The sequence below is a fragment of the Peromyscus californicus genome, unplaced genomic scaffold (genome assembly GCF_007827085.1).
Source record: "Peromyscus californicus insignis strain IS unplaced genomic scaffold, ASM782708v3 Scaffold_7__1_contigs__length_154581171, whole genome shotgun sequence".
Taxonomy (NCBI): domain Eukaryota; kingdom Metazoa; phylum Chordata; class Mammalia; order Rodentia; family Cricetidae; genus Peromyscus; species Peromyscus californicus.
In genome coordinates this window covers 37,171,758-37,184,390 of record NW_026294595.1, presented here as the reverse complement: position 1 = coordinate 37,184,390, position 12,633 = coordinate 37,171,758, and positions in this window count along the sequence as shown.

Genomic DNA, 12,633 nt, shown 5'->3' with positions numbered 1-12,633 from the left:
AGACAAGCCTAATGTACACACAGAGAGGGCACAGGCAAGAGAGGAAAGAAACAAGCCAGGCCAGACCCCTGTTTGCAGGCCTGGGAGGGGGTAAGAGGGGATAATGGCAGCTGAATGGCTTTGTTTGTGGTGGGCAGACTTTTTTTGTTTTTTTTGAGGGCGGATGTTGGTGGGGTTAGGTGGTTTTATTTCTTGGTTGGTTGGTTTGGTTTGTTTGTTTATTTGTTTTGTTCTTTGAGACAGGGTTTCTCTGTCCAACAGTCCTGCCTATCCTGGAACTTGATTTGTAGACCAGGCTAACCTTGATCTCACTGAGCTCTGCCTGCTTCTGCCTCCCAAGTACTGGGATTAAAGGCATGCATCACCACCGCCCAGCTATAGGCAGATGTTTTACTGCTGAGCCGTGTCCATACCCACTGCTTTTCATAGTGAAGATAAATTTAAATTTCCCAAGAAAATAATGCTTGTTTAAAAATACTGAGCCATAAGTACTTTCTAGAATCTCTAATTTGTTTGTAGAGCTCTCTGTGAACATCAGCTGGCATATAAATATGTCTGTTTCTGTTTAGCAGATATTGCAACACTGCCCTTAGGGAGTTTGATCAAAAATATCCATGTGGAAAGAAAGTGATGTTGTGCTGAGCAGGAGGGGCTGTCTGGGGAGTCTCCCTCCCAGGGGGCTTTGCTGCAGGTTAATCTGTATGAGATAACATTACCTCCAGTGTCTAGGACTCTCATAAATGAGAAAATACTTAAATCTGTATGAATAAAACATCTTTCTCCAAGCAACCATTTTCTTTCTTTTAAAAATACAACATTGGAACATGGAGGCACACACCTGTAACCCTGATACTCAGTGCCTAAAGCAGGATTGTGACTTGGAGGCCAGCTTCGGCTGCATTTGGAGACTCAGTAACGAACAAGTAGATAAATAAGTCTCCCTGGAAAAAGGGAAGTTTGACAAATACTGTGTGCCTTGGACTGGTGTCTTCATTGTTGGGGTTGGGCAGAGGTGGCCACTGAAATGGGCAGTGGGTGGCACCCTAGAGGAACTGCCGCCAGGGACACCTTTAGGTGTGTGCTTCTTTTGTAAGTGACTCAGAACACTCACACTGCTCCATCTCAGTAAAACCATCTTTATTAGTTTTTCTCGGCTATAAAACAATGACCCTTCCCCCAGTACTGTCCTACACACAGTTCAGTAAGACACGTTAGGATTTAACTCTGACCCTTTCTCAGTACTAAATGCCCTGTACATTTTAAGCAAGTAGCCGGCCTTCATGTCCAGTTCCAGCTAGTCACCCAAATAAGTAGTCACTGAGTTGCTAACCGTGACAATTGAGTGGGTGAGATGTGGTAGGTCTACCTCAAACTCAAGGAAATGACTGCACATGCAAACTGACCTTTTCCTCTTGATGCCCATATAAAATGTTCTGCAAACACCAAAGTTACTCAAGATTATGAAGGATCAGTTTTGATTTTGATGTAAGCCCCCCCCCCATGTCCTCTTGCCTCAACCTCCCCAGTGCTGGGTTCACAGCTGTGTTTCACCACACCTAACTTCAGTATGTTGATGGACCCGCTCTGTTCTGTTCTTTCCCCATCCCTTCCACTCCCACGTCCTTGTAGAAACTCCCAGTCTACCTACCCCTTTAGTCTTCTCCCAGCAAGGAAACCTGAGGTGGATCATCTGTTCATTATATGCATTTAATTTCTAGGCTACTTTTCTCTAAATTATTTACATCTTAAAGATCTCCTTTTGATATTTGTGAGGTGAGAAGATAAGGAAGGTGCTCTATGAGAAATGAACTTTCTCTTTGATATACAGCAGAGGGAAAGGTGTAGAACCCTCCGAGCTAAGAGTCGCATCCCACGATCTCTTGATGTGGTTGGACCACATTACAACACTCCCAGCAGAAGGGGGTTTTATCCTCGACCGAGGTGATTCATTCTTATTTCATGGCCTACTTTTCACATTGTTCTTACAGATCTCTTTGTTTTCCTTAGCTTACTATTTCCTCTCTTGATTCCTCTACCCATTGTGTATAACCACTTTTAATGTCTTTCTGGCCATTTTTATGCACTTAGCAATATATGTATCTTCAAAAATATATCATGTGACATATACATATATATATTTATACAACTTTAAAACATACCAGTTAGATTCTGTAACTTAGTATTTCTTGATGTTTCTGTTACTTCTGACTTGAAAGTATCTTTTGATCACTGAAAGGTATTCCATCACAGTAACCCAAGTTTTACTAATAAATTCCTCTAGGAGTAAAAACCTACACTGTCTGCATCTCTCTTTCTGTGCAAATAAGACTGCTGGGGTTAGGAATACAGGACCCTCATACAGAAGCCATTGTCCAAGCTGATCCCAAGCATTCCTTGCCTTCTGGTTTCATGTCCACATAAAATCCCCTCCCGTGAGGGGAGTCTTTATAACCAACATTATATGGAACAGCACCAGAAGAATTCCCAAACCAAGTTATAAAATCCATTCCTGCTTCTACCTTGGATCATTTGCTCTGGGGCAGCCCTGTGAAACTTTGTAGGTACTGATCCCACAACCAAAGTGAAGTCCCAGCCAATGTCCTGAGAACCGCGTGAGAGACCCTGAGCCAAAACTTCCTACCTACGCTACTTGGGAACTCATAACCCATGTCAACTATGGCATAATGTTTTGTTTGTTTTCAGTGAAGTCGTTCATTGTATTCTGTTGGGGTAATCAGAAAAATAGAAGGGACCCATATACAATCAATTAATTGGAACTGATTCATGCATATGGAAGGTGACATGTCCTTTCGAGTTTATTCTTAAGGTTGGCAGTTTGTCATAGAAGCAGTTAGGAGCTAATGTCCCTGCTGGAAGGCTTTGAGACAGGAAATGCTGTTTCACTAGAAATGAGGTCATCTCTTTGTTCTGTTCAAACATCAATTGATTAGATGACATTCACCCACATTTTGAAAGTCTGTCTATTTGGTATAGTGACATAAATGTTAATCACATCAAAAAACTCTTAAAAAAGGAATATTTTTGGTCAGATATTTGGAGCATCATCGGGTTGACAGATGAAGTTAATCTATATCAAGCTTACAAACCTGTTCTTTTTGGGTATATCCAAGTTTTGTGAAGATTAAATATTAAACCAACATTGGGCTCCCTCTCAATAAGTTCATGGAATTCTGTATTAATAAGTATTTACATGATTCCTTATATACTTACCTACTGTATTTTTCTTTATTTTTAAAAATTATATCATTTCTCTTTCTCCCTTCTTCCCTTCCATGTCTAACCCCCACTTTCACATTGGCAGCCCTCTCTTTACCTGTTGTTACATATACATATAAATGAATAAACAGAAATACAATCTGCCGAATACACTTAGTGTTGCTTGTATTATATATTTTTATGGCTGATCAATCAGGTGGCTCATCCTGGGGAAAGAATCATTTTTCCTTTCTCTCAGCAGATGTTAATTGTAGTTATTCATCTAGAGCCTCATAATATTTTCTCCATCTCTGTTGGGATGTCAACTTGAACTGTCTAGGTCTTGTGTAGAGATGTTTGGCTGTGTTGTTGAGGTTCCATGGGCCTGGCTTCCCTGTTATAGCTGGAAGGCACATTCTCACAACAACTTCTTAGTTCTCTGGGTTTTAAAAATCTTTCTGACCCTTCTTACATGGCACTCCTCAAGCCTCAGTGCTGGGTTATGTTTTCCTCTTAGCAATTCAGGCCGGGCACCCCGCAGTCAGTTTTCTTGTGTTTTGACTACTTGTGGTTCTCTGTAATGGTCTCCTGCTGCTGCAGAAAGAAACTGTTTTGATGAGGCCTGAGAGCTACACTCATTATGCTGGGTCGGAGCACAGGATGTCCCATTCAGGCTGAGCCTAGATGTTGGCTAAGAGGGACAGCTGGAGAAGCTCCTAATGTTTGTTACTCACTTTAAGTAGTTTGTTACATTGCAATAAATAAGACTGTGTTAAAAATTTATCTGGGACTGATTCCTATGGGAGAATCCCCAAGTTGTGTATGCATGCTTCCCACAGCTTTGCCACACTGCTCTGTGGGTGATGAACACTCCAGTGTTCTCTCCTTCCAGCCATGGAAGAGAACAGCAGTCTTGCCTTCAAACCAGTCGTTAATATTTGGATAATTTTCACTAATAAACTGTCACAGATTTTGAGTTTTGAAATAAATAATGGTTTTCTGATCATCTGAGCAGCTCTAATATTGGCTTGTTCTCTCATAGCTTTTGTCCAATGTAGTAAGCAAATCTAACCGTCGCTCATTTTAGAACCATGGAAACTGCCTCTGATGTCTTCTTCAGCCAGGCATGCTCAGCATGCATTCTGGTAGCACATGTTCTGGTGACAAGGTGAGTTCGGGCTAGGTGATGAGGCTGGCATTGAAAGAACGTGTGCAAGCATGCCCAGGTTCATGGGAAGGATGGAGAAGTGATAGGTGTTAAGAGTTATAAGTTACAATAATAAAAGTAGCATCCAGAAGTATGCTGGTGACAGCATCCACTTAGAGCATCTCCTTTGGGAGAGGATTCTGCACTTTAGTATTAAAGCCCGGGGAGCCAGTGACAGAATTGATAGTTGGTGCCCTTTGACCTTCTGTCCACCATGTAGATTGTTTGCCTCACTGAATGCCTAAAGAAAAGAGTAAGAAGCCGGGCGGTGGTGGCGCACGCCTTTAATCCCAGCACTCGGGAGGCAGAGCCAGGTGGATCTCTGTGAGTTCGAGGCCAGCCTGGGCTACCAAGTGAGTTCCAGGAAAAGGCGCAAAGCTACACAGAGAAACCCTGTCTCGAAAAACCAAAAAAAAAAAAAAAAGAAAAAGAAAAGAGTAAGGAAGACGCCAGATGTTGGCCTCTGGCCTCCATACATGCACGTGTAGGGGAGCACAGCTGTGCTCATGTACATGCCAAAAGCATTTCTCAGATTTGTCCACATTAATTTTCCTGACTATTTCAAATATCTCAATGCCCTTTTCCACCAAAATACTGCAAGAATTATGTGAGTCTTGATAGCATTAGGAAATGGTATCAAGATGGTGAACACATTTGGAATAAAAAATCTAAAAGAATGAAAGTAAACTTTGCTCTTTGTCCATGAGGAAAGAGCTGGGACTAACATTAGGCCCAGGCTGTAAACAATGCATTTGAACCAAAGGAGATCTTTTCATCAGGCTACAAGCAGGGTAAGACTAATTTCTGAGGACCAATGAAGAAAACTGGCCTGTTTACCCAGGCCTCTACTCGAAGACACTTTCTAAAGAGAGCACAGAACTGGCTGTGTTCCACTGAGCAGAGAGGCATCAGAATTCTAAGAGTGCCAGGGGCATGGTCCTGTATACCTATAATCCCACCACTGGGTTGGCTGAGACAGGAAGGTAACAATTTCAAGGCCAAATGATTACCTACTGGAAACTTTCAGAGCATATTTGCATCTTCGTTCAGCGTCAGCACACCTGTTGACGTTACACAGAGGACGTGTTAGTGTGTGTACAGCACTGAGCTAAGTATTTTATGGGCGCTTATTCAGACAGTCAAGTAGCTCCGAGTGAACACGACCATGACCGAGCTGGGAAGCCGCCATGAAGGGCGGGTGGCTGCTTGGCAAAAGTGAGTAGACTCGGCAGACTTGCCTACTTTCTTCTAGGCCCGGAAATTATTTTATCAAGGCCGAAGAGTCAATGAGACTCAAGGTTGCTACCTCATTCACAAAACCATAAAACGGACTATCAACTAGATCACAGTGGGAGGGATTCTTTTCCAGTGACTAGGGAACCATGGCCAGGTTTCCAGTGTCATGATACCTGGGAAGAGGATGAGTCCCCTGAACGATGATCTGTGCACCCAAGTCCACATAAAGAGGCTGTGATGAAAATGGACAGGTGAATCAGCCCTTTGCCATGAGATAGTCAGCCACAAAGAAACCTTGCTGAAACCGGGCCCTTCTTGTGCAATGCATATTTAACAGCCCATTCTGCCCTTCAAACTGTTGTTTCGTTCCATAGAGCTATGACTGAGGAACAGAAATACGCCCACTTTCCTGATGATGCATTTTCTAATTCTGCCTCTTTAAAATCCTATCTGGCCATCTGAGTGCAATTATGGATCATTCCAGAGCTCACCATGAGTCATGTGTTCATTGACATGCTCTGGGTGTACATGCAAACATTCTTGCTAGTGTTTGTGGATTTATTGTCTTTTCAAAGTATCTATGGGCAGTGAAGTGAGGATACACATTGTCTACAATTTGAAGGAGTGTTTCCTCTTTTATCTTACACTGGTCCTCAAGAGATTGTGTCATACCTATTGTTAGACCTATCATTAATATAGCATTTGATACATTAAAGATACCAATGAGACTTTGCCTATAAGGCCTTCCCCTCAAGGAGGTGCTCAGCCTTTGAGCGCACCCTGAGAGCAGTGCTGAAAGAGGGCTCTACATACCATTTAGATTCAGCTTTATTGAGACAGATGCTTGGCTTTTTAAAACATTTGCTTGGAAAAGTGCACGTTTATTTTTTCAGAGACAGGTTCTTATTATGTTTCCTAAGGTGCCCTATTAACTAGAACTTCTGACAGTCCTGAGTCAGTCTCCCCAGCGCTGGGATTGGAGCCGTGATACCTAGCCAAAAAGCTTAGCTCTTATTTGTATAGATCGCTTGGACGGTGTTTCATGAATTTTGTAATCATCCAACTTTGTAATCGTAATTTTGACTTAACAATGTTTGAATTGAATACATCTGCCTCTGGGAACTTGTTGAAGAGGCTTGTGTCTATATAGTAAGGTTTCTAGTAAAGAGTTTCCCAGAGAGTTCAGTAGTTGAAAATGAATAGGTTAATACAAAGTGGGACTTTAAGGAAATTCTCCAGATTGCTTCTCTCTGCTTCTAATGCTGACCACATTCCCCTTAAAGAATGAAAGCAGTATTATCTGGTAGTCATCAATGCCATAAAACCATAGACTCAGTTTTCCATCACCCTGTGTTCGTTCCTATTTCCTAGTGGTGAATAGAGCCATGTGATAGGCTAACTCTGGTCTAAGAGTTTTGAATGCAAATAGCATGCATTAGTATTTACTATAGGTGGCTCCTTAGATGTGTTCCCATGAATGTGCACGGCTGGTGAAGGATCTGATTGCTCCTTAGTGTTCATATGACTTCTGTTCTTTTATTCTGAGCAGCTACAATCAGTGCAGTTCTTTAAGTCTCATAATGGACATGAAGTATGAGCAGGAATATACTCCTGTTGTTCTACATGACTGAGATAGTAGGTTCTACTGTATGTAACTGCATCATACCCCCAGGGCAGTACTCAACCTGTGAGTTGTGAGTTCTTTGTAGGTCGAACAACCCTTTCAGAGAGATTGCTTAAAACCATCAGAAAACATGGATATTTACATTATGATTCATATCAGCAAAATTATAGTTATGAAGTAGCAACAAAAATAATTTTATGGTTGGAGGTCGCCACAACGTGAGGAACTGAATTGAAGGGCTCACACCTATGATCTCAGCATTCTGGAGGCTGAGGCAGGAGGATTACCTTGAGTTTGAGGTCAAACAGGGATACATAGCAAGAGCCTCACTCAAAAAAAAAAATCTCATTGAAGAATGGCCCCTAAAAAGAAGTAGAACTTACAATAGAGGCATCTGAGTGGAAGATGAGGCTCTTTGAGAAGTTAGTAGGTAACACAGCAGAAATCTACCATGAAAGCAAAACCAAACATTTTGCCCCAGGCTCAGGAGAGAAATGTCATGATTAAAGATACAGAAATACCAAGAAAAGGTGGAGGGGAGCAACTTTTGACCCAAGGAACTTTTGGACCATTGTAAATTTGTCTAACTATATCAAATAAAACGCCCACATTATTATCTGTGGGTCAAGATGAAAACCCAGATGTGTTTCTGTATTCGCGCGTGTGTGTGTGTGTGTGTGTGTGTGTGTGTGTGTGTGTGTGTGAGAGAGAGAGAGAGAGAGAGAGAGAGAGAGAGAGAGAGAGAGAGAGAAGAGAAGAGAGAGAGAACTCATAAAAGTTGGAGGGTTACACTTGATAATTTGGCCACAGGGCATTTTGAAAATGGAGTCACGACGACTTGATGGGTGTAGAAGTGAGAAGGCAGATAAAGTGCACTTTCCAAGATCTTCAGAACTAAGGATGGCTGCAGCCAAGACAGGAACAACTGTCAGGGATTCCCACACACTGCTGGTGGCCTTGTGCACTAGCACAGCCATTTTGGAAAGCAATTTGATTGTTTTTCACAGTGTGAAACTTACGCTATCGTACGACCCAGAAATGTCACCCCTAGGTGTGTGTTCAAAAGACTTAAAAATACGTCCATGCAAAAGCGGGTGTTCATAGCAGCTCAGTAGCCGAGAATGGGAAGCGACTCAAATGCTGCCAGCTGACACATGAACAAAAATGCTGTCTACTTACTCTGTGGAATATTATTTGGTAATAAAAAGGAAGAACTACATACTGTAATATGTAAGAGCACTAAAGATACTATTCTGAGTGAAAAAGCCAGTCATAAAAACCACATCATATGATTCTCTTTACAGATAATGACCAAAAAAGGCAATGCTAGAAAAATAGCAAGTGGATCAGTGTGTTTGACTAGAGATTAGAGCTGAGAGCTTTCTTATTAACTTCTAGGGAATTAGATAGTAACACCAGTTGCACAACTGTGAATATATTAAAACAATTACATTTTATATTTTAAATGGGTGATTTACATGGTATTTAAGTTATATGCCAGTTGATCAGTTAAAAATATTAGGAAGTCAGCCAGGTGGTGGTGGCAGCACACATCTTTGATCCCAGCACTTGGAGGCAGAGGCAGGTAGATCTCTGTGAGTTCAAGGCCAGCCTGGTCTGCACAGTGAGTTCCAGGACAGCTAGGCTACACAGAGAAACTCTGTCACAAAATACCAAAATTGATTAATTAAGTAATTAAAGAATTAGAAAGTCACAGGAAAGATGAGTCATATTAGAGATGACCTAGACAAAAAGAAAAATCATCTACCCCTGTCCTATATGGTATGAGTGGGAAGCTCTCACCTTGGTGAGTGAGCAAGAGGCATTTAAGCAATATATGTTTTCATCAGCCCTAGAAACATTGACTTCATAACTATCACAGGGCAAGACTCCACAAATCTACATATGTCAGAAAAATATCTGCATGTTTCTTTGGACAGGAGAGTCGGATTGAATACATTCCTTTGGATTCTTAGATTGTGGCATTGTGTCTTTTAATGTCACCCTGTGACCTTCATAACAAGAAGAAGTTTGTATTCTTATTCTGGTCAAGTAAATTTTGCTCATGTGATTTTGCTCATAGAATATTTTAATTTTCCTCTTTAATATTGTTGCAGAACCTTTCATGAACAAATGTGTCTGTAATAATTTAGAATAGGCATAACTAAGAAGTGATTATTCAGCTCTAGTTACTGGACAAATGTAGAGTTGATTTAACTGACGCACTGTTTTGAACAACTTCAGAGTTTTCTGGAGGAATATCACTGCTGACCTCTGTTAATTAAGAATGACCCCTAAATATGAAAGAAGAGGGCTGGATACTGGGCGTTAAAGGTTTAAGGGGGGACGAGAGGGAGCATGGGGTGGGGAAAAAGAGGGAGGATGAGCGTGGGCCTTTGAGAAACTAATTAGTAAGATAATTTCAAGTTAACTTAAAGGAGTTCAGATGGAGACTACGTGGATGGTCAGTGCTGCTACTAGAAGACATGGGTTTAAGAAGAAATTTCAACGTCAGGCATGAGATCCCTCTCTGTGAGTTATTGGTCAGGGAGGCCGAGGCCACAGAGGTCTCTGCTGTGGGATAATGCTTTTGTACACTGGTTTAATAAAATGCTGATTTGGCCAGTAGGCAGGCAGGAAGTATAGGCTGAATAAGCAGACAAGGAGAATTCTGGGAAGAGGAAGGTTGAGTGAGGAGATGCCAGCTTGTCATCCAGGGAGCAGCATGTAATGGCACACAGGTAAAGCCACAGAACACGTGGCGACATATAGATTAACAGAAATGGGCTGAGTTTAAGTGTAAGAGCTAGTCAGTAGAAAGCCTGAGCTAATGGCCGAGCAGTTTTAATTAATATGAGCCTCTGTGTGTTTACTTGGGTCTGAGTGGCTTGGACCAGGTGGGACACAGGAAAGCTTTCCAGCTTAGAGGTCTCCATAAGAACAGAGACCATTGTTGTTGCTCCTGGTCACCCACTGTAGCTTTATGGTAAGACTCCAAGAATGGTTTCCCAATTTTAAGTAAGTAACAGTGACACTGAGCTTCAATCATAACATTTTAAGCAAAGAGAAACCATGTTAGCACATGTGGTTGTTTGAATGAGAATGACCCCCCATGGGCTCTGACATTTGAATACTTAGTCTTCAGTTAGTGACTGAAGAATATTAGGAGGTGTGGCCTTGCTGGAGGAAGTATGTCACTGGGGGCGGGCTTTGAGGTTTGAAAAGACTTGTGCCATTTTCAGTGACCTCTCTCCATCTCCTGCTTGTGATTGAAGATGTGAGCACTCGCCTGTCTCTGCCACCATACCTTTGCTCCACCATCATGGACTCTAACCCCTTGGTACTGGAAGCCCAATTAAACACTTCATCTCTAAGTTGCCTTGGTCATGGTGTTCTGTCATAGTAATAGAAGAGTAATTAAGAGAGCATATTTCTCCAATTTTCAAGAGTTGAGGACCAATGAAAAGTTAGCCTTTGGTTACTGCATTTAAAGCTGTGTGAACAACTCCAGGGCATAAAGAAAAATCTGCCATCAGGACAGGCCCCGGCACATGGCTCATGAGTGAGTTACTGTAAGGTGGCAGATCTTCTCCTGGAAGGAGAGATGGGGCCTTTGTCACTCTCCATGTGGTCTGGACTTCCTCAGAGCGAGGTGAGTACCCCAGAGCTGTCTTGCCTTTCATAACTACCAACTGAAATTATACAAGCCTATTTCTTGAGGCAGCTTTAGCATCCCACTCAAGTCAGGGGGAAGCAGCTGCTGTGGTTTGGATCTGGAATGCACCCCAAAAGTCCGTGTGTTAAAAGCTTGGTTCCAAGGCCCTGGTGCTGTTGAGGGGTAGTGGACCCTCTAAGTGGCAATGGGACATCTTCAGGTCACAGAGGGCATACCATTGAAGCAGGCAGTAGGGTCCAGTCCTTTCTATTTCTTTTTCACTTCCTGCCCTTGAAGCTGTGATTTTGCTCTGCCCCGCACATCCACCAGTGTGTGTGGAGCTTTCTGGAATTGGAATCCTATTAGACCATAGACACCATTACTTGGAGTCAGCGAAGGGGTCCTTGATGATGGCAGTATCCACCCTGATAGAATTAAGCCAATGTAGAGACCAGGAGCCAATATACTAAACTTGTCCCCTCCCCAATGTTTACTGTCGTGTCTTAAGGACCCAGGTGGCTCTGCAGAGGATGTGTCTGTCCATCTGTCCAATGGGGAAGCGCAGAGAACCTAACTATAGTTTTTTTTTTTTACAAATTTAAATTTCTGATATAAATTACAAATTTCTTTATAAAGTATTCCTCCTTGGCAAGATATTTTGGAAAAATCTTCCAAATTCCAAGGTTTTAGGCAAGAGACCAGCTACTAGTTTGCCTCTTCCAAATCTACCTGTCCTCGTGGCCTTGGGGTGAATGTGCACAAACAGCTGGTGTCTAGGCAGGGTCCATCAGTTATTCGTCTCATTGCTGCGATAAAGCACATGGCCAGAGCAACTTAAGGAAGGCTCACGGTTCCGGAAATAAAGAGCACTGTGACAGGGAGCACTGTGACAGGGAGCACTGTGACAGGGACCGTGGGCAGCACGGCTTGGTCATGGCATCCCCGTCCAGAAACAGATGAACATTGTCCTTTCTCCTTGTTTTTCAGCCCAAGACATTCTAGAGGACGGTGCTACCCACAGTTAGGGTGGACCTTGCCACCTCTATTAACCTAATCTAGAAAATTCCTCACACCCATGCCCTGAGGTTTGTTTCCATGGTGATTGTAGATCTGGACATATTAACAAGATTAACCATCAATGTAGGTTTCTCTTATAGATGTCACTAGAGATGATTAGAGCCGATCAAATTAATGGAGATATGCTGCATCCTTGCACACGCCTCCAGGGATTGAGCTGACTGGGCCCTCGAAGGGATGATAAGATGGCAGACACACATTTGCAGAAGCTGGGATCACATGGTGTGCTCTCCCATGGAAAAGGCTGCACACTGGAAGCTGGAAGCTCGGTGTGTTTATTGTAGACATTGAACAGGGAGGGGGGTCATATTCAGCTGAATCAGGGTGGCAGGGTTTATGGTATACAGCTGAACAAGGAGACAGGCTTAGCTGATCACCGGAGGAGCAGTCTCTGTAGGGGAGCAGTCTTCAAGCTGTAAATATCCAAGAGGACCAAGCTACAGTGGACCTTTTCTGCACACTGGCAACATCGGAATTGAGACAGGAGGGGTGGTTTTCCCATTTCCGTGGATCTAAGGTATTGGGCTCCTTAATATGGCTGTGCCCATATCAAACATATACACATTCACTCAGGTCTTTCTTCACTCACTACAGAGGTATAAAGATAACACTCATGTC